This window comes from Marmota monax, unplaced genomic scaffold (assembly GCF_021218885.2).
Source record: "Marmota monax isolate L192 unplaced genomic scaffold, Marmota_monax_Labrador192_F-V1.1 WCK01_AAM20220418_F8-fsc01181, whole genome shotgun sequence".
NCBI lineage: Eukaryota > Metazoa > Chordata > Mammalia > Rodentia > Sciuridae > Marmota > Marmota monax.
In genome coordinates this window covers 47,978-75,142 of record NW_026694742.1, presented here as the reverse complement: position 1 = coordinate 75,142, position 27,165 = coordinate 47,978, and the positions used below count along the sequence as shown (strand labels likewise).

The 27,165-nt window shown below is 40.6% G+C and overlaps 1 long non-coding RNA gene across 1 annotated transcript; it reads right to left on the bottom strand.

Moving 5' to 3' along the window:
- Positions 1-499: 499 nt before the first annotated feature.
- Positions 500-7,445, bottom strand: LOC124079061 (uncharacterized). The gene is made up of 3 exons (XR_009224885.1): positions 6,746-7,445; positions 3,291-3,571; positions 500-1,124 (listed from the first exon to the last, which is right to left on the bottom strand). It is a non-coding gene; the product is annotated as an uncharacterized LOC124079061 (long non-coding RNA).
- Positions 7,446-27,165: the final 19,720 nt, after the last annotated feature.

Below are 27,165 nucleotides of genomic sequence, written 5' to 3'. Positions count from 1 at the left end.
AGACTTCTTTCCAAACACATTATTTTCAATTTTCATAATCACTTTTGAAGCAAAACTCACACACTCTTCATGATAATCCATAACCCTAATATTACAATTAGATGTATAACTGTTAGGATTAAATGTATTATATCAATATAAGATTTCCTGTATATTTTCAGATATCAATTCAATCCATTATTTAAAGTTGGAACTAGTTATATTATTTATTCACAGTATGGTCTATTCATGCATTATCTCTATATTCATAGACACATGGTACACCTATTTCTATCCCCAATACGAATTCATACATCTTCAATATATTGCTCCCAGGAATGGTGGAAGATATACTCCTGTCACCTGATCTACATATGCATTTTATTACAGTAATATTCTGGACACACAAAGCAAAGTTCACACTTATGATTGTACCAATGTAAAGGTCGGGCGAGCGTCGGAGGAAGAGACCACGAAGAGACTATCTCATGCAACAGCAAAGTGTTTATTGGGGGTCCAGGGTAATTTATTGATTGGTCAGGTCGAGTGAGTGGTTTGCATCCCAATGGGAGAGGGAGTACATTCAGCAGTTTTGCAGTTGGGGACAGCACATAATGGGAACAAGATTAGCACACCGTTTTCAAGATTTCAACAGTGTTTTGTTAAGCATACAGAAAAACAGGAAGTGACAAGTACCTATTTTATTAACATTTCATTCCCCACTTCTTATTCTGGTTACTTTTAATCATAAAAGTGATCATTGGGGGGTCTCACATTTTATGTCTGCTAGTGAGGTATATTGTTGTCTGATTACCATAAGTTTAACTTATTCAATTTGAGCTTGTAGAAAGGAAACTACACGGTTGAGCAAACAGGATCCGACAATTAGCAATAATATGAGGATTATTAATGGACTGGCCAGGGCTGATAAAAGCGTAGTTAACCAGGGGGACTGTGTGAACAAAGACTCAAACCACCCTTTTTGTGCCTCTCTCTCTTGTTGACGCTCTTCAAGGCATCTTCTTAATTTACTCATAGATTTTTTTTACAACTCCAGTATTGTCGGCATAAAAACAACATTCTTCCCTCAATGCAGCACAAAGGCCTCCTTCTCTCATGAAGAGGAGGTCCAACCCTCGCCTGTTCTGTAAAACAAATTCAGAGAGAGAGGTTAAAGATTCCTATAAAGCTGTGATGGAGGTTTTGAACATCTTTAAGTTTTGGTCTATTGCTGCTTCTAATTGGGTCATTTGTTGTGTCCCATGGACTAGGGCAGTGGTTCCTGTGCCCATCCCTGCAGCAACTCCTTTTCCTAATAGGATGGCTAAAGTGAGGGATACAGGTTCCCAGCTTAACCGGGTTGTATGCCCCCCTATTTGATATTTAAATTAACCTGCATCATGATAGAGCACTCTGGGAAACATCTGCAACATTACATAATTAATCACATCTGTTGACCATTTTATGAAAACATAAACAATGTTTAAGTATATAGAATTATACTGTTGTAGGGACGGACAAGGCAAGGTACCTAAGATAGCACCGAAGACAGGGAAACAGACCTATTTGGTTGCAACCAGATTTAGAGGGCATTGCTTCTGTTGTAATCAATTAATCACCTGAACCCCAAGTTTAGGTAGTTTCAGAATTTTGTACCCAACATGTAATGGAAGGGGCTCAGAAGTTCACAGTCTGCAGAAGTTCACAAAAAGAAGTTTTCATTTCTGTTTATTTTTTCCTCTGTTCTGGGCAAGTTAACATTTTAAGGACACCTGGAGGGGGAGAGTTTTTTTCTTCTCTTTTTTTTTTCTCCCTGCCAGCTGTAACCAAGGAGCCCAGTTGGTAACTTCTTTATCTTAGAATTGTAGCCATCTCTGTGAAGCCCCAGCTCAAGGCCAGAGGCCTTGTTCACATGCTGTATGAAAAACTAGTAAGGGATTGTCTAGCTTAGGAGTGCTGATTTTTCCAGCCAGTGGCCAAGTAGAACAGGGCAACACGAAAAGGGGAAGTTTATCTCCATTGAACTCTTTTATAGGGACTCTTTGGCTGAAAGTCCTAAAGTCAGCCATGGTGAAGACTTCTGGAGAAGGTCAGTTAAGACTTTTCGTGGGCCTGGTACAGAGGGGAAGACGGGGAAGGCGGGTCTGAGAGCAGCTCCGTGGGTCTGAGAATGAGGAAGGAGAGATATAAAAGAATAATGGGAAAGGCGTTTGCGATTTTCCAGGCAACAAAAAGTTGAGCAGTAGAATGGGTAGAGCAGAGGGGAAGAAGGGAGTGAGTATCCCAAAAAACCTGTGAGGGACTTTTAATTCTTAGGAATCTGTTTTCAGTGATGACAAAGCAACTTTAAAGGCCATTTTCATTACATCTTGGATAGGGGTCTGAGGGCTCTCCTTAGCTGGTTTGAGCTTTGGGTTAGCTGGTAAGAGGACCTGGTGGGACTGGTGCGGGCACTGACAGGAGAAGAGAGGAGTGAGTGGGTAGATGGGTACCTCAGTACCTGCTACCTCAGCAAGGGGGCAATGGTCTGAGAACTGGTGGAGGTTTGGGTTTTTGATCTAGTAATTGGAGGGGCAAAATCAGGTTGCTGAGGTGGGACTGACAGCAGAGAGTCTGGAGCAGAAAGCTGAGTGTGAGGATCTATTGGAGAAGCATAGTTCAGGATGTGAGCGAAGGAGGGAAAAGGCCTCTACATAGGGGAATTTCCTTCCACCCTTTTGAGCACTTGCCGAAGTTAAAAAGGTCACGCAGAATTTGAGGATCTAGAGACCCCTCTGGGGGCCATCGGTTTTGGTTATCTAATTGGTAATATGGCAAATGCTATGTACTGAATTTGATGAGGAGTTTGGGTTCCACCAGGCAGCCCCTGTATGCTCACATCCCCATGACTTACAGAAGAAGTCAGCTTTTCCCCCACACAGCAGTGGCTGTTTGTGGCTTTGATAGTCCGCTGGGCAAACATCAGAATCTTGACTAGCCAACCTGCATCTGGCTCACATGTCCCTACATCCATAATGTTTGTTTCCTATACCTATGGTACGGAAGGGATTTAATGGAATTTTAGTGGGATCCCCTTCATCAGGAATATCCCAATAGGAAAGACTTATAGCCATCTGACAAATGTCTGGGTGGAGAGATGGCCACCAGGTCCCTAAGGGGGCTGTATGCAAGATAGACCATACTTCTTGTACAGTAGGATTTGTGATCAGCCATCGATGCTGAACAGGCTGATGAGGTTTAGGACTACCATTGGCAAAGGGGAGAGTCTATAACCTTATCCACATGGCGAATACACAATTTGAAAGGGTTACCATTCTTTTCCAGTTTCCAGCCAGAGTCTGGACGGGGCGCAGGGTTGAGATGAGAGGCATGGATCCAGGAAGTGATTCCGTCTACCTTTACCACTGTAGGTGTTATAAGTAGCACCTGGTATGGTCCTTTCCAGCGGGGTTCCAGGGTTGACACCTGATGACGTCTTATGTAGACGAAGTCTCTTACTTGATATCGATATGGAGTCCCCTCATCTCCAGGTTGGTAGGCAGTGGCCAGCTGTTTCCATAGGTATCGCTGAGTTCTTTCAAGAGCTTTAAGTCTGTCAAGAAAGGGGGTGTGGAAGGGATCATTAGGTCTTAGAGTTGGGGTTAGGTCCCTTACTGGAGGAGGGACCATAGAGAATTTCATAGCAGGTGAGGTTACACAATGAAACAGAGGGAGTATGAGTATTTCTTGCATGAAATAGTGCATAAGGCAGGAGCATAGTCCAATCTTTTATGCGGATCCCTAAGCTTAATTTCGTTAAGGTCTCTTTAATGGTTCTATTTATTTTTTTACCTGTCCTGAGCTCTGGGGTCTATAAGCACAATGTAACTTCCAATTAATCTCCAGGGTCCTGGCTAACCCCTGACTTACCAGGGCCATGAACTCCGGTCCATTATCAGACCCTATTACCTTAGGCAGTCCGTATCTTGAAAAAATATCTTTCAGGATCTTCTTGACCACCATTTGTGCCTTTGTTGTTGTTGTTGTTTTTTTTTTTTTTTTTTTTTTTTTTTTTTTTTGTGTGTGTGTGTGTGAGGAAGGCTTCAATCCATCCTGAAAATGTATCTACAAAGACTAGGAGATATTTAAGTCCATACCTTGCTGGCTTAATTTCAGTAAAGTTCACTTCCAAGAATTGTCCTGGTCTGGTTTCTTGTAGGTGCTTTCCTGCAGGAAACTTGGAAGGGTAAGCATTAACCAATTGACAGACCCAACAGGCTTTTGTTACCCATTCAGTTATTTCCTTTCGCTCTGAGTCGGTTAGTGGAAAACTCTGTTCTTGATCCTTCAGGAATGCCTGAAGTTTCTTTGAACCAAGGTGAGTGAGTTGATGTACATTTTTAACGTAGTTTAGGGCTTTCTGAAAATGCAGGCTGGGCTCAGTGAAGTTGAGGATTTCAGTGTCAGTGTCCTTAGATGTTATCAAAAGCTTGCTGGTGCTCAGGGGTCCATTGGAATTGGGCATCTCCCTTTAACACCGGGTATAAAGGAGCAGCTAAGGACGCAAACCCAGGTATCCATAACCTGCAAAAGCGAGCAGTCCCAAGAAACTCTCTGAGTTGTCTGCTGTTAGATGGGGGTGGTATCTGCTCAACGGTTTGTTTTCTGGGCTCAGTGAGCCATCGTTTACTGCCCCTAAGGGAATAGCCCAGGAAGATTACTTCTTGCTGGCAAATTTGGGCCTTTTTGGCAGAAGCTCTATACCCGAGTTGAGCAAGCTCAGATAATAGTGCTTGGGTCCCAGACTCACAGTTTTCCTTGGTGTTGGCTGCCAGTAGCAGGTCATCCACATATTGAAGCAGGGTGACTTCAGGGTGTGTAGTTCTGAAGTTGTTGAGATATCTGGGGAGGGCTTCCTCGAAGATAGTGGGGGAGTTTTTGAACCCCTGTGGGAGTCTAGTCCAAGTTAGTTGACCAGACGTTCTGGTTTCTGGGTCTACCCACTCAAAAGCAAATAGCAACTGACTATCTTTATGCAGAGGCAACCAAAAGAAAGCATCTTTTAAGTCCAGAACAGTATACCATTTCTGCTCAGGGTTCAGAGTGCTAAGCAGATTGTACAGATTATGTACTGTGGGGTGAATGTCCTGCACTCTGTTGTGGATCTCTCTTAGGTCTTGAACGGAGCAATAGTCCCTGGTTTCTGGATTTTTTTACTGGTAGCTGGGGAGTGTTCCAGTTAGAATGACAGGGCCTTAGGACCCCTAAGGCCAGATATTTCTGAATATGGGGCCTTATCCCATCTTTAGCTTTTTTGCTCAGAGGATATTTTTTGACATTGATTGGGGGGCTGAAGTTTTTAACTCCACTGTTATTGGAGGTTGTTTCATGCCTAGTCCTAACCCAGCAGTTTTTTCCCAGGCATCTGCGTAATCTGTTATCCATTTCTGGGCTAGCTTGCCTGTTTGATCAGTCTTGGGGGGTGTGACGAGTTGATGTTCATCTTCTACTGACATAGTTAAAGCCGTGACTATAGGAGTTTTTATTGAAGGATTTAGAAATTTCACTTGGGGGCCTTCAGGGTTAAAAGTTATTCTGGCCTGGAGCTTGTTGAGCAGATCTCTGCCCATCAATGGGGCCGGGCATTCTGGGATTACTAGGAAGGAGTGATGGATTTTTCCTTTCCCCAGGTCCATGGTCCTCTTAGTTGTCTAAGCCCCATATTTACTGCCATTAGCCCCTTGAACTAGAGTCCTTTTATTTGATAGATGGCCCAATGGGGCCTTAAGGGCTGAGTATACTGCCCCTGTATCCACTTTAAAGTTTACTCCCCGCCAGCGAGTTCTTTGAGTTCTTTTGGCCTGGCCAGCTTCCTCCAGGGAAGGAGGGGCTGTGTGTGCCACGGGGTAGTCATCTGGAGGGAGCTGGGCTGGCCTAGATTCCTCCAATGGTGGAGAGTCTGAGTCAGCAGCAGGAGAATCACTTAGAGGGTGTGGGGTTTGGGGGATGAGGGCAGGGCATAAGGAGGGGGAGAAGAGTCCAGTAGAGTCTTGAGACTCAGGGAGAACAGAGGGTGGAGGAGGAGGAGCAGAGGGTTTGAGAGATAGAATCGTGGGGGAAGCAGTAGGAGCGGGGGCAGGGACAAGGAAAGGCTTCACCCATGGAGGAGGAGATTTGCAGAGGTCCTGCCAAGTTAAGATATATTGCTGTTGATCTGGATGGCTATGTGGCCCCGGCTGAAAGACAATATCTCTGAGTTTTCGAATTAGTGGGAAGTAGAAAGATCCTTCTGGGGGCCATCCGACTCCAAAGGTGGGTCATTCTGAGGCACAGATTGTCTGCCAGATCTGGCGTTTTACTGAAAAAGAAAGATTCTGAGCCCTTAAGCAGACTTTGGTCCAGTGATCAAGGTTCAGGGACAGAGGCATTGAAGTGCTCTGTCCCATATGAAAGATACACAAACAGTGAAAGCAATGGCACAGGACACAGACAAGACAAGACAAGACAATAAAGACAGGCAATGGACGTCCTATACTGAGACCAGGAATGAGTAGCCGGCAAAACCTGATGGGCTGGCAATACCGAATCTGAAACAAAATATCACTGAGTCGAGGAGACTATTGTTACTTGATATCCCGAGTCCTCTGGGGCGTCCCCCAGAGACGTGGCCTGTTGCTCTGTGACACGTCTGTCAGCCACCATTGGAGAGAGCTCACTCTCATCACCGATAGCCAATTTGCCCATCCCTAACCTGAAAGCTGAAACCAGAAAGAGGCGCCTTACTTACCCTGAGAGGAGCCCATTGGGGGTCTTTCGTCCACCGCTGCTGGATCTCGCTGGGGCCCTCAGATGTAAAGGTCGGGCGAGCGTTGGAGGAAGAGACCAACAAGAGAGTGTCTCATGCAACAGCAAAGGGTCCAGAATTCTGGGGCTCAGAGCTCACTTGAATAGAGCAGAGAGCCCTGAGAACAGCTTAAGCAGAGCTTATATACTTTCCTTGAAGAGGGCAGGGAGGGAAGTTTATTGATGGGTCAGGGCAACTGGGCGGTTTGCATGTAAACGGGTGAGGGAGTACATTCTGCAGTTTGGCAGTTGGGGAGAGCACATTCTGGGAACAAGATTAGCAAAAACTTTTCAAGATTTAAACAGTGTTTTGTTAAGCATACAGAAAAACAGAAAGTGACAAGTACCTATTTTATTTAATTTCACCAAAGCCTAAATGGAAAGTGAGCATGGATTACGAAAAACATTCATGTCCAGGTTGCCTAATGCTCTCAAATGTCAATTCTATTGGTGACTACATATTTGTTTCTTCCTAAGATTATATATTCAACCTTAACCCTGTTGAAAATGCCTAATCCTATGACACACTTAATATTTTGCCTGATTTCCTAATGTCTCTATTGATATCTGCTTTCCTACATGTTTTCCCCAGTTCATCATTGTGACTGACTCTTCACATGGACTGACATTAACATTCACTCTCTAACCGAAACCCTATTGGTAAAGAACTTTGGTCCAAATCCTATACTCACTCTTCTTTCTAAACTTACCGAATATCTTCCTAATCCTAACGACTATCCCTTTTTGACTGGAGGTTCTCTTCGACATTCAATAATCCAAGGTACAACGTGCTATGCCATTGTATATCGATTTATCTGAGACATCTGTGCAGAAAGTATTTCAATGCTAAGTATCCCAATCAAGGGCCCAATGCCCTTCTGGGCTTCAAATCTTACCTAGATTTCTGTTTTCATACTTATATCTCACGTCTATATTCTTAAAAATATCACAGATTCCCAATACAATTATTCATCCTGCAGAATGATTCCAAACCCAAATGGAACCTGTTATTAACCCTAACCACACAGTGTTCCCTCAATCTAACTTTAGAGAAGAGCAGGGACAGAGTTGGTCTTAAAATACAGGAATGTAGAGGATCTTCCACCTGCTGAGAACCTCAAAGTTCCATTCAGAAAAGATCCCTGAAGAAGATGTTGGCAGCTATGAAGGACCTGAGAGAGCAAAAGTCATCTTCCCTGGCAAAAAACCTGGTCAGGATGAAGGGATGTGTCTGAATCAGCCTCTCTCTTCTTAATGTAGAGAAGATGGACCAAACCAGGCCTTTGTGGAGAGCTGTTCCTTAGTGCCTATGATTGATATATCATTCTAACTTGTGAAAGTGTCACAGGAAGTAGGGGCAGCCTCCATCTCATGGAACACTTGGAAGCAACTGTTAGGACAAAGAGTTTGCCAAGGCAGTGACCTCATTCAGTTCCTGAAGGAAGTGACCTACCTCACTTCCTTGGTGATGGAACTCTCTAAACTTGGGATCCAGGAAGCCAGGCACCCAGAGCCAATCCCAGTCCCAGTCCCAGTGGGCTCACTTGTTTGGTGTTACTAAGGACAGAGTCAATCTTTCTTGGTACCTACTGATGTGAGGATGGCCAAATGTGAGGGGCCTTTCCTGAGAAAGCAGGTAGTGGCTCACCACAGGCTCCTGACAACTTCACAGAGTTGGCCAAGGAGACCAGATCTGAGAATGGATAGGCCATTTCGGGGGAACATAGTATGACCCACCAGTCAAAGGACACTCTGGATAGTTACAGACCTACTTGGGGGAAGGATGTGCCTTTGTGGGTGTGGGTGTGAGTTTGTGGTTTTGTCTCATGTTCTGAGAATAGGTAGGAGAGGTGGTTTGTTTGGTTTGGAGTGGACTTTTTCTAGTAAGTTGTTTGACAAGGCGAGTGTTTCTATGTCTGTGTATCCCACTGTGTCCGTGGTTGTAGACATTAGAAAAGAGAATGCATCAATGGATGTGTCCTGTCCAGTAGAAAGCATCCCAGCATTCATCCTGCCCAATTTATGAATGGACTGTGACTTGCCTTATGGATGGGCAACACCTACTATCTTACTACGTTTCTGTTTTCTTCCTGAATTCTGGCCACTCTCGAGAATAGGCTCATGATTTTGTGTCCAAGATATGTACCACCTCCAAGCTCTGTGACATGGCCATGTACATGATAACTGAAGGGAATGGGAGGATCTCAGAAAACTCAGATATCAATGTGACCAGTAAAGTCTCAGTGGAGAATCCTTGCTTTGGACCATTTGCTTACCTATTGTTCTGTTGCCCTGAATGTCAGGAAGGTCTTTGCCTCAGGCCACCCCTTTGTGTAGCCTGAATAAAACAGTTTTCAAATGGAAATGATTGGGCATCACCTGTGGCTCTTTGCTTAATTGCTTTGGAAAGGGATGTGTCTGAATCAGCCTCTTGGTCCTGTGTGAGGCTGTGGCTTAGATTCTCAGCACCTGATGGATCTAAAGAAAGATTCCATGTGTGCTACAAAACCAAAATGGTCAAAATAGCAGTCATTGTGGATGAAGTCTCTTGCCATCTTCTGTAAGGTTAATGACCTCCATCAAGTGAGAATATGGATCCTTTGGAACAAATGAGTTCTTCAAAGGCCTGCAGAGGCTAGACCATAGATGCTTGGGTTTTCTAATGACTCCAATTCACATAAAGAATCTATACCTGGCAGTCAGTAGGCCTCAAATTGGAGAAGTGGAGCAGTAATAAGGGCAGGCCTATTTGATCACTCCTGGTTCACAGGAAGGGTGTTTAGGCCACACTGACTTTAGGCAAAATAGGAGCAAGGGAGCACATTTTGGACACTGTCTTGGACTGCGCCCCTTATGGAAACCTCCAGCCAGAGGATTTCATGAGTGTCTATATGGAAGAAGATGAAGGCCATGTGGGAGTGTTTTGGTTTTAATTGTGGTCATTTGTGTGGTGGTTGGAAGACATGACTCTGTCCACCATGGCTTGAACTCTGGTGTGATTCCCCTTAGAGACTGAGTTCTGGAGCTGACCTCAGAGAAGAATTGGCATGAATTGTGTTGGGATTTTAGGAGGCCACGCATGAGAGTCCCCCTTGGAAACTGAGATCTAGGCCCAGGGTGGCTCTCCACTGAACACTGGGAATCTCAGCTAGGATATCACATGATTTTATTCTGAAAGACTTGGCAACCATAGTTGAGAGTCAAAACACACATGGACGTCGCATTGTAGACCTCAATGGGCCTGGATTCATGTGACCTTTTGGCCACTCTTTGGGAAGCCTTGCCTGTGAGAGTTCTCCAGAGCTTTCATTGAAATGAGCTTCCTCACCATTTAATGTTTCCTGAATGAATTGAAACACACAGTGTCTCCAACTTCATCCTTGAAAAATGGCTAGATAAATACCATGAAATTTTTGAAATTCTTATGACCAAGTGGCACTGGAGAACCTTTGGATGTCCTGTTGCTGATCATGAGTGTACCAGACAGTGCCTTGATTGACTGGGTTTCATGAAAATGGTGTAGAAGAAAGATTCCTGTATGTTGGAGCCTGCTGAGTAGTGACCCAGAGCTGTGGTGTGCAGGTGTGTGATAAAACATCTCTTTTGTGGTCATGTGGATCTTCCATTGACTTCCAAATGGCTTGTGGCTGACATGGTGCATCCAGTAATCCCTTATATGTCTGACCTCTCCATATAAAGGCATCTTGTTATATGAAGAGGTTTCAGGGCAATGTTCAGAATCAGGTTGCAATGGTCAAGGGGGCAAGCTATGTGGGATAGAAGCCTGGTTGGTGTATTCTCCTGCAGACCCTGACCCACCACACGTGTGAGAAATCCCTCCAGCACTGAGTCCCTGTTGATCTCCTTGTATTTTGTGAAGCAAATACTAAACTCCCAGTGCAGCAGCAAGAAACACCATGAAAAGTGGAAGATGAGCAAATGGCTTCAGAGTCCACATGGGGAGACACTTAGCCTTCAGTGGCCACAGTTTACCTACAAAGAGAGAATTCACCACTGCTGCCTCATGTTCATTGGAAAATAAGAAACCATGTCCTCCAGGTCACATAGATGTAGACCCAGCTTTGATGGTCTCACTACAAAGAACCTAAAGCTCCTGACAACAACATATATTTCAAGTGCCCAAGGTCAGGGGCAGTTTTCCAAGAAGTTTTAGGCCGGCAGAGCTCCATGTTTGTGGAGTGTTTACCTGTTAGACCAGGACACGAGAAAAGACCACTGACTCCAATTAAAATCAAATTTAATCAAGCTTATTATTTCCACTGGCCGGGATGCCTCTCCCTCTCAAATTGGCGGAAACAAGACAGCAACCCCACCTTTCCTACAGCCCAGCTTTATAGTCCAGAAAGTTACACAAAATGGGGGTTACAGATAACAGAACTCAGAGAAGCATCACACTAATGCTAGTTTACATTTTTTTTTTTTTGCTGGCCCCATCATCAGAATTTATGAGGACCATTAGAGCCTCAGCGAGTGTGGTTGTCTGGCCAGAGAAGGCCAATATTTATGAGGTGTCACTAAATTTTCAGAGACTGCTGCTATCTGGTCAGAGAGCCAGGCATGGGTGAGTTCAAGGCACGGGCAGGCATTCCAAGCAGGTTCAGAATTTGCAGTAATTTATAGTAAAGCCAAAATTATCTTTTCATGGTTTTGTGGCAAGATGGCTCCCAATTTTAATAAATGATCAGGTTGGGTCTATCATTCTCCCTTTTTTAATGTGTCCCTTCCAAATCTTTGATAGGGTAGGGGAAGAGCACTGAGGGAATTTTAATCCCTCAGGTAACAGTCTCCAAATTTTTAGAACTCACCTAAAACTGGATTCCTGATTTTACGTGACTTAATTAATTACTTATATTGATAGTCTATTTATTTTTGGCTCCATAGTTGTAAGACGAGAGGCGTCACTCTTTTTGGCTTCTTCTGAGCTGAGAGATGGTGACGTGAGTGGGCAGAGCGTAAGGGACATGAGTTGCCTTTTAGAAGTCAGTTGAGGGACATGAGTTGCCTTTTAGAAATCAGTTCGGTTTGAAGTCTGGTTGGGGAAGAACAGGTTGTAAAGTCATCTGGGGATGGGTTCTTCTATGTGAGAAACAAAAACCATGAGTACTGAAAAAAATGTTGCAGCAGTTGGAACCTGTCACTGTATAGAAGTTCCCTCAGCAGGCTTTAATATCCCCAGTTATCAGGACTGTCAACTTAATATTTAACATTTAGTGTTACACTTCTCCCTCCCCATAAGATACAGTTTAATAATTTAATGTCATCTGATCTTGCAAAATCCTTTTACTAGTATGACCTCTGTGTGTAATAGAGAAACCTTTAATTCTGTTACTCAGGGCTGGATAATTGTACTAGCAAACACCAAGCCTACCTGTGTAGGTTAGGAATATCTGTAGGCCTTAAACTAAAAACTTCTGCCTCTGGCAGCTCCTCTTGATAGTCTCTTTTTATAGTTATCAGGCATTCCTCTCTGAGAATCCTTCTTTGTAGCCTCCAGTCTTACTTATTTTGGGAAGCTAACATATACATTAAATTATGATTATGGTTATGATTATGATTATGATTATTATTATTTAAAATGCCCAGGAATGGCTGTATTTTGGTTTTAACTGTCTTTGCTAAGTGTTTAAGATGAAGCAGTCAAACTGACTTTTGTTTCTATCTATTGTTAACAGTCAGCTGAGCTTTTATGGGAGTCATTCCTGGGAAACTTGAGAGCAGCTTCTCAGTTCTGCTAGTGCCATTTGCGCTAGGTGGGTCCAGGTCTTGCTTGACCATGTGGCTTCCCTCGGAAGCATCAGGGATGTCTCCCTTCTCTGATGACTCTCCTCTTCGTAGCAAATGCACTGATTGTCTTTCTGTTCTCCAGTGGTCTCATTAATCTCCCTGATTGGGAGGTTATGAGGCCCAGAGTTGCAAAGCTCTTAGAGAAGTCCACTGTTCCCTGGATTCAGACTGACTCAGAGGGCAAGAGCCAAATATTGGTTTTCTTGGCCCTTTTCATGTAACTTTAATTTTAAATCCTAATCTTAATCATCCAGCAAATAAATTTTAACAGCCTTATATTAAGAGTACTGGGCTTTAATGTCTATAACTTTATAATTATTTATCTTTTTATTAATTGGGATCTGTATTATTCTGTCTGTCTTGTAGGTGATGACTTATTATCTTAAATTAACCCATGTTGTGTTCTTAAAGCAACACTTCTGTAAAACACTAACAGGGAATCTTTAGATCACTTATAAGGAAATTACAAAATAAATTTTTTTAACAAGAGTAAAAATACTTAGTTTGTGTAATAGCTACCATGAATTTTTTAGCTGAGTTATACATTATATCCCCTGTTTGAGATCCTAGTAATCTTGACAGGAAAAAAAACAACTTTTGAACATAACTTTAAATGAAATAAAATCTGACCTACTGCTTTTGTACTCATTCTCACATGTAGTAAGATGGGACACAGAGCCTTATCTCAGGTAAGGCAGGGTTCTTTATAAATCTTAAGTGTTTTAGTTCTAAAGATGATCTTTGTTTTTTTAAATATCATTTTACAAAGTTTACATAAATTGTTTGAGGTCACATGAACATTAGCTAACACCATATGATATCACATTTAAAACATGAATTTAAGAAAGGCTGAAAGTTTTTAACCTTTACATAGATTAGGCTCTCATTAACATAAAAATACATTTAAATTGTTCCCCAATGTAAAAAGTAACATAAAACTTTACATATCTTATTGATAACAGGTAAATGAATGCCCAATATATTTTTTACCATACAACTTCAGAACACCAGCTTGATATAATGCTCTTTTAAAGTTTCTACCTTACAGACTTGTATACTGGAAAGATATGAGCACATTAATAGCATCACAATTACATTGATGTTTCTACATTAAGCCAGTTTAGCTTTTAAAGAAATGGCAGTACAGTGCTCTAAAATAACAGTTCTTATTTAATCAGTTGTTTAATTTTTATGGTTGCTTGCTCTAGAAAAAATAAAACTTAATAAACACAATGTTATGGGTAAACTTATGTTTTAAGAAATTTTTGTCTCTTTAACACATGACTGATTTTTACAATCTTATACAGACTTTAGTACAAACTTGTACAGACCTTAGTAAATCAATCAGATATCTAACAAATGTACTCATGAATGAGTAATCCCATATCAAATTTACTTTACTTATTTATCAATATATTAGACAAATGTATTGAACACTGTAAACCATTTTTTATTAGACATTTTATAGACATTAATATTGTATTAGATTTTTGAACAACTAGAAAAACTTGTAGGCTTAAATTTAAAGACATTTATTGTTATCTGTTTATCCAATTTAAAGTGAACCATTTAAATCACGTGAATTAAGGATCTTTGGATCCACTTTTTAAAATTTGTTTTTATGAGCGTTTTTTTATGAGTGCTCTTTATATATGTTAATTTGTGTATCATATATATGATATACGGACATATGTATATATAGACATACAACACATAACAAAAGTGTGCACACATAATAATAGTAAAGGCCTTGTAGCTTTTCGCAGGTGAAATCTCCATTGCAATGTTTCAAAAACTCCACAGTTGGTCCAAGATAGAACTGATCAGAAAAACATTAACCTAGGTCTGTAGGATCAAAATCATGAGCTCAAAAAAAAAATACAGAATCTAAGGAAAAAAATAAGAGTCCTAGAAAAAATGACTGGCCAGTAATTAGTAAATACCATACAATTTACCTTTTTCCCCCCTTAGGCCTCAGATCAGTCTCCTACTGAGCTTGCAGGTTTTTTTCATTTGCATTTCAACATAAGTCCTGGCTGAGGTCTGGAAGGAGCAGGGAAAAGATGCTATTCTGAGCAGACACCTCAGGCCTAAGGCATTTTAACCATAATATTCAGGTTCGGATGTTGAAAATTATGATACAAGTTTAAGACACAATTCACAAAATTTTATATCTTTACATCTTGTTTTGTCAACAGATACCATACTATGATTTACTATCCTTGTCCAAATTAATGCACTGGTACACACAGTGACATTTTCCCAGGCTACCCAATTCAAAATTGGTGAAAAAAAAGACTGAATGATTGGGAAGTTACTTGCCAACTTGGAAGTAGTGTTCTTTAGTTTTCCATCCTAAGTATTTAAGTTCTCTGGCATGAATTATCTGAAATCATAAACTAAACAATTACCTAAACCCGACTTTTAACTGCAAGATTGTGCAATGCTTCAAAAACCCATTCAGATACCAGATTGTTACAATAAAACATCATCATTTAGACACACATTCAGCTAAGATCATTCCCAAGAAACAATTTATAATATCAACACATTATTGCACATGTCTTAAAGGGCCAGAAACAAAGACACAAGACAGACAGAAAGGAGCTCCAGACTATGGCTGACAGACAGAAGCCTTTAAAACAGAGCAGGTAAGAGAAAAATCTCCTACACCAGTGGCACCATAGATGTCCCCACAAGGGAACCAGATGTTTTCACAGAGGGGCAACCTGAAATGTAAAATCAAGGGTCTCCATGGTGACTTTACTGCATTTAGTGTTCCCTTTTTCTTTTTCTCTTTTTTAAGAAAACAGAGGTGGCATAATCCTTACAGTGCAGGGAAGGAAAAAGGGAATTCCCTGAAGCAACAGGGCTTCAGCAGCTGCTGCAAGTCCCTCAGTCCCTCCTTTTACTTACAGGATTAGCTCCTCTGGTTCGGTTCCACCCCAAGCATGCTCCATCTCCTAACATTTCAGTAGTCAGCTCTCAAAAAGTTCCGGGGCGGGGAGGGTACCCAAATTTGTAACTTAAAGTTTGGTTCCTGATGTTGAAGCCAATTAATGCCAATTTAATAATGAGGACAGGGTTTGAGAAAAAGAAAAAGGGAGTTTTACTGCTTTGCTAACAAAGGAGAAACACAGGGGTCTCTGCCCAAAGGTTGTGACTCTCTTGATCTGAAGGGACAAGGGGTTTTAATGGAGTTTCACTTGTTAACCTGGGAGATACTCAGTTCTTAGGTCCACAGCAGGCATTGCCCTCTGCAGTGGGTGTGCTCCAGGCAGCCAGCTAGGGGCTTCTCTCATCCTGCTTAACAAAGGGGGGTAAAGTTCATCGCAGTTCTTTAAAACAGTCCAAAGGGGTGTCAGTCTTACTTGCTTCATTACCCATTTTCACGTCCAATATCCTTAAGTTTTTACCACAGAAATCACACAACAAAACACACAAAAACAAACAAACAAAAAACATATATAACACAGAACAAAACACAAAAAAACAGAAACCCGGCACAGAAACAGAAAAACAGAGGAGCAATGCAACGTCTTGCTAAAGCTCCGGGATAGGAGCTCCTGCGTGCCCGTTGGCACCTCTCTACCCTTTCAGAGGAATTCCCTACAGAACAGAACAGAGGACAGAATGATTCTCATTACTGTCCCAGACAGGAGTATATGTGTGCCTCCCCAGGCCACCTCTCTGTCATCAGAAGAGATCTCCCTTAACCGGATGTCAGATGTTATATAGTCGCCACTTACCTATGGAGGCCTCCTCCACCAGGTGCTTGCTAATAGTTTTAGTGCGGTGGTTCACTGCAGTGCTCCCCGGACCAAAAGCTCACTCCAAGGCCTTGGAACTTGCCTCTCCAGGCCGGAGCCCTGGAGGGAAGGCCAGCTTCAGAATTTCCAGCAGTCTGGTCTTGTGATCTGTTGGGGCAGGGTCATCTCGCTGGGGAACTACAAAATGTTAGACCAGGACACAAGAAAAGACCACTGACTCCAATTAAAATCAAATTAAGGCAAGCTTATTATTTCAAACGGCCAGGCTGCCTCTCCCTCTCAAAATGGCGGGAACAAGACAGCAAACCCACCTTTCCTACAGCCCAGCTTTATAGCCCAGAAAGTTACACAAAAGGGGGGTTACAGAAAACAGAATTTTGATAAGCATCACACTAATTGTCGTTTACATTTTTTTTTGGTTGACCCCAGCATCAGAAATTATGAGGACCATTAGAGCCTCAGAGAGGGTCATTGTATGGCCAGGGAAGGCCAATATTTATGAGGTGTCACTAAAGTTTCAGAGAGGGCTGCGATCTGGTCAGAGAGCCAGGCATGGGTGAGTTCAAGGCATGGGCAGGCATTCCAAGCAGGTTCAGAATTTGCAGTAATTTATAGTAAAGCCAAAATTATCTTTTCATCGTTTTGTGGCAAGATGGCTCCTAATTTTAATAAAAGATTAGGTTGGGTGTATCAACCGTGTCCCTTACTTTTGGAAACTCCTCTACCACCTCCAAGGTTGTGAACTCCTGAGCATTTTCCAATCCAGATATGTATTCACAGATTTTCTAACTCTTCTCCTCTAATTGTGTCTTACTTGGGGCCAAGGTAATGTCAAGGCATTGTTCTGGATGAGAGTGGGAAGATTTTTGTGTAGCACATATTTGCATACACATTGGATTCATTTTCCTATTTTCCATTCAAAATACTGAATCCCTGACACTAACCCATACCCTACTAGACTCTAACTACTAATACTAATATGATGGAGAAAAATAACCCAAACAGAATTGAAATACAAGCAGTTCAGAGGAGGCATGGTGTATATTAGACTTGCCTTTTGCAAGATAAAGGGTAGGTGTTATAAATCTAGTCAATTTTTAATTGAAATACTTGTCCATGTGTTTTTAAAGTTAACAAATATGTGAATTCCTGAATTCCTTTCTCGCTAGCCTATTCAGCACATGTATTTTTATATGCACATATAGAATCCTACCTGGTATCACACGTATATTTTTGTGAGGTGCCTGACTTGGCAGATACAAATTGTGAGAAGAGATCACTCCTCCTAAACGCTGTTGGAACTGAAAATTCAACCTATGGGTGAGCTTCCTAGTAGAACATTATACATAAATCCATTTTCAGTAAAATAAATATTTTTTCCATCTGTGGATGGAATATATTTCATGATGAATTTCATTTTTCATATATATTGCTACTATTTAATGTCTGTGTGTGTGTTTTGTGTGTGTGTGTATATATATATATATATATATATATATATATATATATATACACTCTCCAGATTTTTCAAAATATGAATTATATGTGTCTTATATACACTCTCAAAATTCATTCATGTTCATGTATGTGGATTAATAATCAAATTCTCACAAGATTATTCTCAGAAATATTCATCCACTTGAAATACATATTTGTTTTCTAGAACAGAAAACTCACTACAGTGAATGGTGGTTACAAATCCTAATATTTCTACAGTAACTGACCCAGTTTAACATCAATGCAAGTGGATTCCTATGGGACACGATGAGTATTTTGACGTTCATTTTCATTCAACACTGGTACATTACTATTTCTTCAGTTTATGCACATGATAGGATATATATTTCATCCACAAGTTCACAAATTTATAGGCATTTGTTTCACTTTCAATCACTTCCTGCTTCAGAACACATGCATTCCTCCAGGTTTCTTGACTGGTCTTTTCATGAGACTTCTTTCCAAACACATTATTTTCAATTTCCATAATCACTTTTGAAGCAAAACTCACACACACTTCATGATAAACCATAACCCTAATATTACCATTAGATGTATAACTGGTTGGAATGAATGATTGTATATCAATATAAGATTTCCTGTATAGTTTCAGATATCAATTCAATCCATTATTTAAAGTTGGAACCAGTTACATTATTTATTCACAGTATGGTCTATTCATGCATTATCTCTATATTCATAGACACAGGGTACACCTATTTGCACCCCCAATAATAATTTATACATCTTCAAATATTGCTCCCAGAAATGGTGGAAGAAATACTCATGTCACCTGATCTACACATACATTTTATCACAGTAATATTCTGACCACAAAAAGCAAAGGTCACACTTATTATTGTACCAAAGCCTAAATGGAAAGTGAGCATGGATTCCTAAAACATCCATGTCCACTTTGCCTAATGCTCTCAAATGTAAATCCTATTGGTGACTACATATTTGTTTCTTCCTAAGATTATATATTCAACCTCAAGCCTGTTGAAAATGTCTAATCCTATCACTCACATTATACTCCTGCTGATTTCCTAATGTCTCTATTGATATCTGCTTTCCTACCTATTTTCCCCAGTTCATCATTGTGACTGACCCTTCACATGTGCTGACATTGACATTCACTCTCTACCTGAAAACCTATTGTGAAAGAACTTTTGGTCCAAATTCTATAATCAGTCTTTTATCTAAAGCTACAGACTATCTTCCTAATCCTACCAACTATCCCTTTTTGACTGGATGTTCTCTTCGACATTCAATCATCCAAGGTAGAAGGTCCTATCCCGTTTTATATCGATTTATCTGAGACATCTGTGCAGAATGTAATTCAAAGCTAAGTATACCAATCATGGGCCCAATGCCCTTCTGGGCTTCAAATCTTACCTAGATTTATGTTTTCATACTTATATTTCACCTATATATTCTTGTAAATATTGCAGATTCCAAATACCATTATTCATCCCGCAGAATGATTCCTAACCCAAATCGAACCTGTTATTAACCCTAACCATACACTGTTCCCTCAATCTAACTTTACAGAAGAGCAGGCCCAGAGTTGGTCTTTCAATACAGGAATGTAGGGGATCTTCCACATGCTGAGAAACTCAAAGATCCATGTAGAAATGAACTCTGGAGAAGTTTTAGGCAGCTATGAAGGACCTGAGAGAGCAAAAGTCATCTTCCATGGCAAACAACCTGGTCAGGATGAAGGGTTTTGTCTGAATCAGCCTCTCTGTTCTTAATGTAGAGAAGATGGACCAAACCAGGCCTGTGTGGAGAGCTGTTCCCAGGTGCCTATGGTTGATATACCATTCTAACTTGTGAAAGTGTCACAGGAAGTAGGGGCAGCCTCCATCTCATGGGACCCTTTAAAGCAACTGTTAGGACAAAGTGGTTGCCAAGGCAGTGACCTCATTCAGTTCCTGAAGGAAGTGACCTCACATCACTTCCTTGGTGATGGAACTCTCTGAACTTGGGATCCAGGAAGCCAGGCACCCAGAGCCAGTTGCAGTACCAGTCCCAGTGGGCTCACTTGTTTGGATTTACCAAGGACAGAGTCAGTCTTTCTTGGTACCTGGTGATGTGAGGATGGCAAAAAGCCAGGAGAGCTCTGAAGAGGGGCCTTTCCTGAGAAAGCAGGTAGTGGCTCACTGCTGGCTCCAAACAGGTTCACAGAGTTGGCCAAGGAGACCAGACCTGAGACAGGACAGGCCATTTCAGGAAAACATAGTATGGCCCACCAGTCAGAGGACACTCCGGATAGTCACAGACCTACTAGGGGGAAGGTGGTGCCTTTGTGGGTGTGGGTGTGAGTTTGTGGTTTTGTCTCATGTTCTGAGAATAGGTAGGAAAGGCGGTTTGTTTGGTTTGATGTGAATTTTTTCTAGTAAGTCGTATCACAAGGTGAGTGTTTCTATATCAGTGTATCCCACTGTGTCCTTGGTTGTAGACTTTAGAAATGAGAATGCATCAATGGATGTGTCCTGTCTAGTAGAAAGCTTCCCAGCATTCATCCTACCATATTTATGAATGGACTGCTGCTTGCCTTAGGGATGGGCAACACCTACTTCCTTCCTAAGTTCCTGTTTTCATCAGGAATTCTGGCCACTCTCCAAAATAGGCTCATGGTTTTGTGTGCAAGATATGTACCACCTCCAAGCTCTGTGACATGGCCATGCACTGGATAGCTGAAGGGAATGGGGAGCATCTCAGAAATCTCAGATATCAGTGTGACCAGGACAATCTCAGTGGAGAAACCCTGCTTTGGGCCTTTTGCTTACCTATTGTTCTGTTGCCCTGAATGTCAGGAAGGTCTTTGCCTCAGGCCACCACTTTGTGAAGCCTGAAGAAAACAGTTTTCAAATGGAAATGAATGGGCATCACCTGTGGCTCTTTGCTTAATTGCTTTGGAAAGGGACTTCTCGGAATCAGCTTTTTGGCCCTGTGTGAGGCAGTGGCTTAGATTCTCAGCACCTGATGGATCTAAAGAATGATCCCATGTGTGCATCCAAAACCAAAATGGCAAAAATTTCAGTCATTGTGGATGAAGTCTCTTGCCTTCCTCTGTTAGGTTCCTGAACTCCATCAAGTGAGAATAGGGATCCTTTCTTTCAAATGAGCTCTTCAAAGCCCTGCAGAGGCTAGCCCATAGGTGCTTGGGTTTTCTCATGACTCCAAATCACATAAAGAATCTATACCTGACAGTCAGTAGGCCTCAAATTGGAGAAGCAGAGCAGTATTAAAGGCAGGCCTATTTGATCACTCCTGGTTCACAGGAAGGGTGTCCAGCCCACCCTGACTTTAGCCAAATGAGGGGCAAGGGAGCTTATTTTGGACACTGTCTTGGGCTGCACCCCTCATGGAAAACTCCAGCCATAGGTTATGATGAGTGTCTATGTGGAAGAATATGAGGGCCATGTAGGAGTGTTTTGGTTTTAATTGTGGTCATTTGTGTGGTAGTTGGAAGAGATGACTGTGTCCATCTGGGCTTGAACTCTGGTGTGATTCCCCTTAGAAAATGAGTTCTGGTACTGAACTCAGAGAAGTATTGTCATGAATTGTGTTGGGATTTTAGGAGGCCACGCATGAGAGTCACCCTTGGAAACTGAGATCTAGGCCCAGGGTGGCTTTCCACAGAGCACTGGGAATCTCAGCCAGGATATCATATGATTTATTCTGAAAAACTTGGCAGCCATATTTGAGAGTCAAAACACACATGGACCTCACATTGTAGAACTCAATGGGCCTGGCTTCATGTGACCTTTTGGCCACTCTTTGGGAAGCCTTGCCTGTGAGAGTTCTCCAGAGCTTTCATTGAAATGAGCTTCCTCAACACTTAATGGTTCCTGAATGAATTGAAAACCACAGTGCCTCCAACTTCATCCTTGAAAAAAGGGGAAGATATATACCAAGAAATGTTTTAAATTCCCATGACCAGGTGGCACTGGAGAACCTTTGGATGTCCTGTTGCTGATCATGAGTGTTCCAGACAGTGCCTTGATTGACTGGGTTTCATTAAAATGGTGTAGAACAGAGATGCCAGTAAGTTGGAGCCTGCTGAGTAGTGGGCCCAGAGCTGTGGTGTGCAGGTGTGTGATGAAACATCTGTGGTGGGGCCATGTGGATGTGCTATTGGCTTCCAAATGGCTTGTGACTGACATGGTGCAGCCAGCAGACCCTTATATGTAAAGTCATCTTGTTATTTGGAGAGATTTCAGGGCAATTTTCAGAATCAGGTTGCTATGGACAAGGGGGCAAGCTATGTGGGATAGAAGCCTGGTTGGTGCTTTCTCCTGCAGATCCTGACCCACCACACATGACAGAACTCCCTCCAGCACTGTGTCCCAGTTGAACTCATTGTATTTCGTGAAGCAAATACCAAACTCCCAGTGCAGCAGCAAGAAAACCCACGAAAAGTGGAGGAATTCCAAATGGCTTCACAGTCCACACGGGAAGAAACTTAGCCACCAGTGGCCACAGTTTACCTACAAAGAGAGAATTCAGCACTGCTGCCTCATGTTCAATGGAAAATAAGAAACCATGTCCTCCAGGTCACATAGATGCAGACACATCTTTGATGGTCTCACTAGAAAGGAAGCTAAAGTTCCTCAAAACAACATATATTTCAAGTGCCCAAACTCGGAGGCAGTTTCTCAAGAAGTCTATAGCCCAACAGAGCTCCATGTCTGTGGAGTGTTTACCCACACAGGTAATGTCAAGTCATTGTTCTGGATGAGAGTGGGAAGATTTTTGTGTAGAACATATTTGCATACACATTGGATTCCTTATCTAATTTTTGATTCGAAATACTGAAACCCTGACACTAACACATACCCTACTAGACTTTGACTACAAATCCTTATATAATGGAGAAAAATTACCCAAACAGAATAGAAACACAAGCAGTTCAGAAGAGCCATGGTGTATAGTTGGACTTGCCTTTTGCATTATATAGGATAGGAGTTATATAAATAGTCAATTTTTTGTTGGAATAGTTCTCCATGTGTTTTAAAGTTAACAAATATGTGAATTCCTGTCTCCGTTTCTCTGTAGCCTATTCAGCACATGTATATTTATATGCACATATAGAATCCTACCTGGTATGAAACATACATACTTGTGAAGTGGCTGACTTGGCAGATACAAATAGTGAGAAGAGATCACTGCTCCTAAACACTGTTGGAACTGAAAATTCAACCTATGGGTTAGCTTCCTATTTTAACAACACAATACGTAAATCCATGATCAGTAAAATGAATATTTTTGGATCTGTGGATAATATATATTTCGTGGTGAATTTCGATTGGCATATATATTGCTCTTTTTAAAGTCTCTGTGTGAGTGTGTGTGTGTGTGTGTGTATATATATATATATATATATATATATATATATATATATACTCTCCACACTTGTCAAAATTTGAAATATATGTGTTTTATTATACACTCCCTTAATTCATTCATATTCATGTATGTGGATTTATAATCAAATTTTCACAAGATTATTCTCAGAAACATTAATCCACCTGAAATACATATTTGTTTCCTAGTACTGACACCTAACTTCAGTGAATGGTGCTTACAAATCCTAATATTTCTACAGTAACTGACCCAGTTTAACATCAATGCAAGTAGATTCCTATGGGACATGATGTGTATTTTGACGCTCATTTTTATTCAACACTGGTACATTACTATTTCTTCAGTTTATGCACATCATAGGATATATATTTCATACACAAGTTAGCAAATTTATAGGCATTTGTTTCATTTTCAATCACTTTCTGCTTCAGAAAACATGTATTCCTACATGTTTCTTGACTGGTCTTTTCATGAGACTTCTTTCCAAACACATTATTTTCAATTTCCATAATCATTTTTGAAGCAAAACTCACACACCCTTCATGATATACCATAACCCTAATATTACCATTAGATGTATAACTGGTTGGAATGAATGATTGTATATCAATGTAAGATTTCTAATATATTTTCAGATATCAATTCAATCCATTGTTTAAAGTGGAAACAGTTATATTATTTATTCACAGTATTTATGCATTATCTCTATATTCATAGACAGAGGGTACAATTCTTTGTCCCCCCAATACTAATTTATATGTCTTCAAAATATTGATCCTATATGGTGGAAAAAAAAAAAAAAACTCATGTCACCTGATCTACATATACATTTTATCACAGTACTATTCTGGACACAAAATGAAAAGGTCACACTTATGATTGTACCAAAGCTTAAATGGAAAATGAACATGGATTACTAAAAACATCCATGTCCAGGTTGCCTAATGCTCTCAAATGTCAATCCTATTGGTGACTACATATTTGTTTCTTCCTAAGATTATATATTCAACCTCAAGCCTATGGAAAATGTCTAATCTTATCACTCACTTTATACTTTGCCTGATTTCCTAATGTCTCTATTGATATCTGCTTTCCTACTTTTTTCCCCAGTTCATCATTGTGACAGACTCTTCACATGTGCTGACATTTACATTCACTCTCTAACCGAAACCCCATTGCTAAAGAACTTTTGTTCCAAATCCTATACTCACTCTTCTTCCTAAACCTACCGACTGTCTTTCTATTCCTACCAACTATCCCTTTTTGACGGGATGTTCTCTTATACATTCAATCATGCAAGGTACAAGGTCCTATGCCATTGTATATCGATTTATCTCAGACATTTGTGCAGAACGTAATTCAATGCTAAGTATCCCAATCAAGGGCCCAATGCCCTTCTGGGCTTCAAATCTTACCTAGATTTCTGTTTTCATACTTATATTGAAAGTTTAATAAAATAGGTACTTGTCACTTCCTGTTTTTCTGTATGCTTAACAAAACACTGTTGAAATCTTGAGAACTGTTTGCTAATCTTGTTCCCAGAATGTGCTGTCCCCAACTGCCAAACTGCAGAATGTAATCCCTCACCCAATTGCTCTCAAACCGCCCACTGAAGCATTACGCAACCTGAACAAGGATGTTTTTATTAATCCATGTTCACTTTCTATTTAGGCTTTGGTTCAATCATAAGTGTGACCTTTGCATTTTGTGTCCAGAATATTACTGTGATAAAATGTATATGTAGATCAGGTGACATGAGTTTTTCTTCCACCATTTCTGGGAGCAATATTTTGAAGACGTATAAATTAGTATTGGGTTTACAAATATGTGTACCCTGTGTCTATGAATATAGACATAATGCATGAATAGACCATACTGTGAATAAATAATATAACTGGTTCCACTTTAAATAATGGATTGAATTGATATCTGAAAATATATAAGAAATCTTATATTGATATACAATCATTCATTCCAACCAGTTATACATCTAATGGTAATATTAGGGTTATGGTGTATCATGAAGGGTGTGTGAATTTTTCTTCAATGTGATTATGGAAATCGAAAATAATGTGTTGGAAAGAAGTCTCATGAAAATACCAGTCAAGAAACATGTAGGAATACATGTGTTCTGAAGCAGGAAGTGATTGAAAGTGAAATAAATTTCTATAATTTTGCGAATTGTGTATGAAATATATATCCAATGAAGTGCAAAAACTGAAGAAATAGAAATGTACCAGTGTTGTAAAAAAATTAACGTCAAAATACACATCATGTCCCATAGGAATCTACTTGCATTGATGTTAAACTGGGTCAATTACTGTATAAATATTAGGATATGCATGCACCATTCACTGAAGTTAGTTACCAGTACTAGGAAACAAATATGTATTTCAGGTGGATGAATATTTAAGAGAATAATCTTGTGAAAATTTGATTATAAAACCACATACATGTATATGAATGAATTTAGTGAGTGTATAATAAGACACATATATTTTATATTTTAAAAAATCTGGAGTGTGTATATATATATATATATATATATATATATATATATACACACACACACACACACACACACAGACATTAAAAAGTAGCAATATATATGCCAATCGAAATTCATCGTGAAATACATATCATCCACAGATGCAAAAATATTTATTTTCTGAACATGGACTTATGTATAATGTTGTTCTACCAGGAAGCTCACCCATAGGTTGAATTTTCATTTCCAACAGTGTTTAGGAGGAGTGATCTCTTCTCACAATTTGTGTCTGCAAGTCAGCCACCTCAGAAGAATATACATGTGATACCAGGTAGGATTCTATATGTGCATATAGAAATACATGTTCTGAATAGGCAACAGAGAAAGGGAGATAGGAATTCACATATTTGTTAACTTTAAAAACACATGGAGAACTATTTCAATTAAAAATTGATTAGATTTATAACACCAACCCTTTATCATGCAAAAGGCAAATACAACTATACACCATGCCTCCTCTGAACTGCTTGTATTTCTATTCTGTTTGTGTTATTTTTCTCCATCATATTAGGATTAGTAGTCAGTGTCTAGTAGGGTATAGGTTAGTGTCAGGGATTCAGTATTTCAAATGGAAAATTAGATAATGAATCCAATGTGTATGCAAATATGTGCTACACAAAAATCTTCCCACTCTCAACCAGAACAATGCCTTGACATTACCTTGGCCCCAAGTAAGACACAATTAGAGGAGAAGAGTTAGAAAATCAGTGAATATATATCTGGAATGGAAAATGCTCAGGAGTTCACAACCTTGGAGGTGGTAAAGGGGTTTCCAAAAGTAAGGGACAGGGTTGATAGACCCAACCTGATCTTTTATTAAAATTGGGAGCCATCTTGCCACAAAGCCATGAAAAGATAATTTTGGCTTTACTATAAATTACTGCAAATTCTGAACCTGCTTGGAATGCCTGCCCGTGCCTTGAACTCACCCTTGCCTGGCTCTCTGACCAGATAGCAGCCCTCTTGAAACTTTAGTGACACCTCATAAATATTGCACTTCCCTGGCCAGACAACAACCTAGTCTGAGGCTCTAATGGTCCTCATAATTTCTGATGTTGGGGCCAGCAAAAAAAAAAAAAAAATGTAAACTAGCATTAGTGTGATGCTTGTCAAAGTTCTGTTATCTGTAACCCCCCTTGTGTGTAAATTCCTGGGCTATAAAGCTGGGCTGTAAGAAATGTGGGGTTGCTCTCTTGTTCCTGCCATTTTGGGAGGGAGACAACCCAGGCAGTTGAAATATTAAGCTTGCATTAATTTGATTTCAATTGGAGTCTGTGGTCTTTTCTTGCATCCTGGTCTAACATTTTGGAGTTCCCCAGCGAGATGACCCTGCCCCAACAGATCACAAAACCAGACTGCTGGAAATTCTGA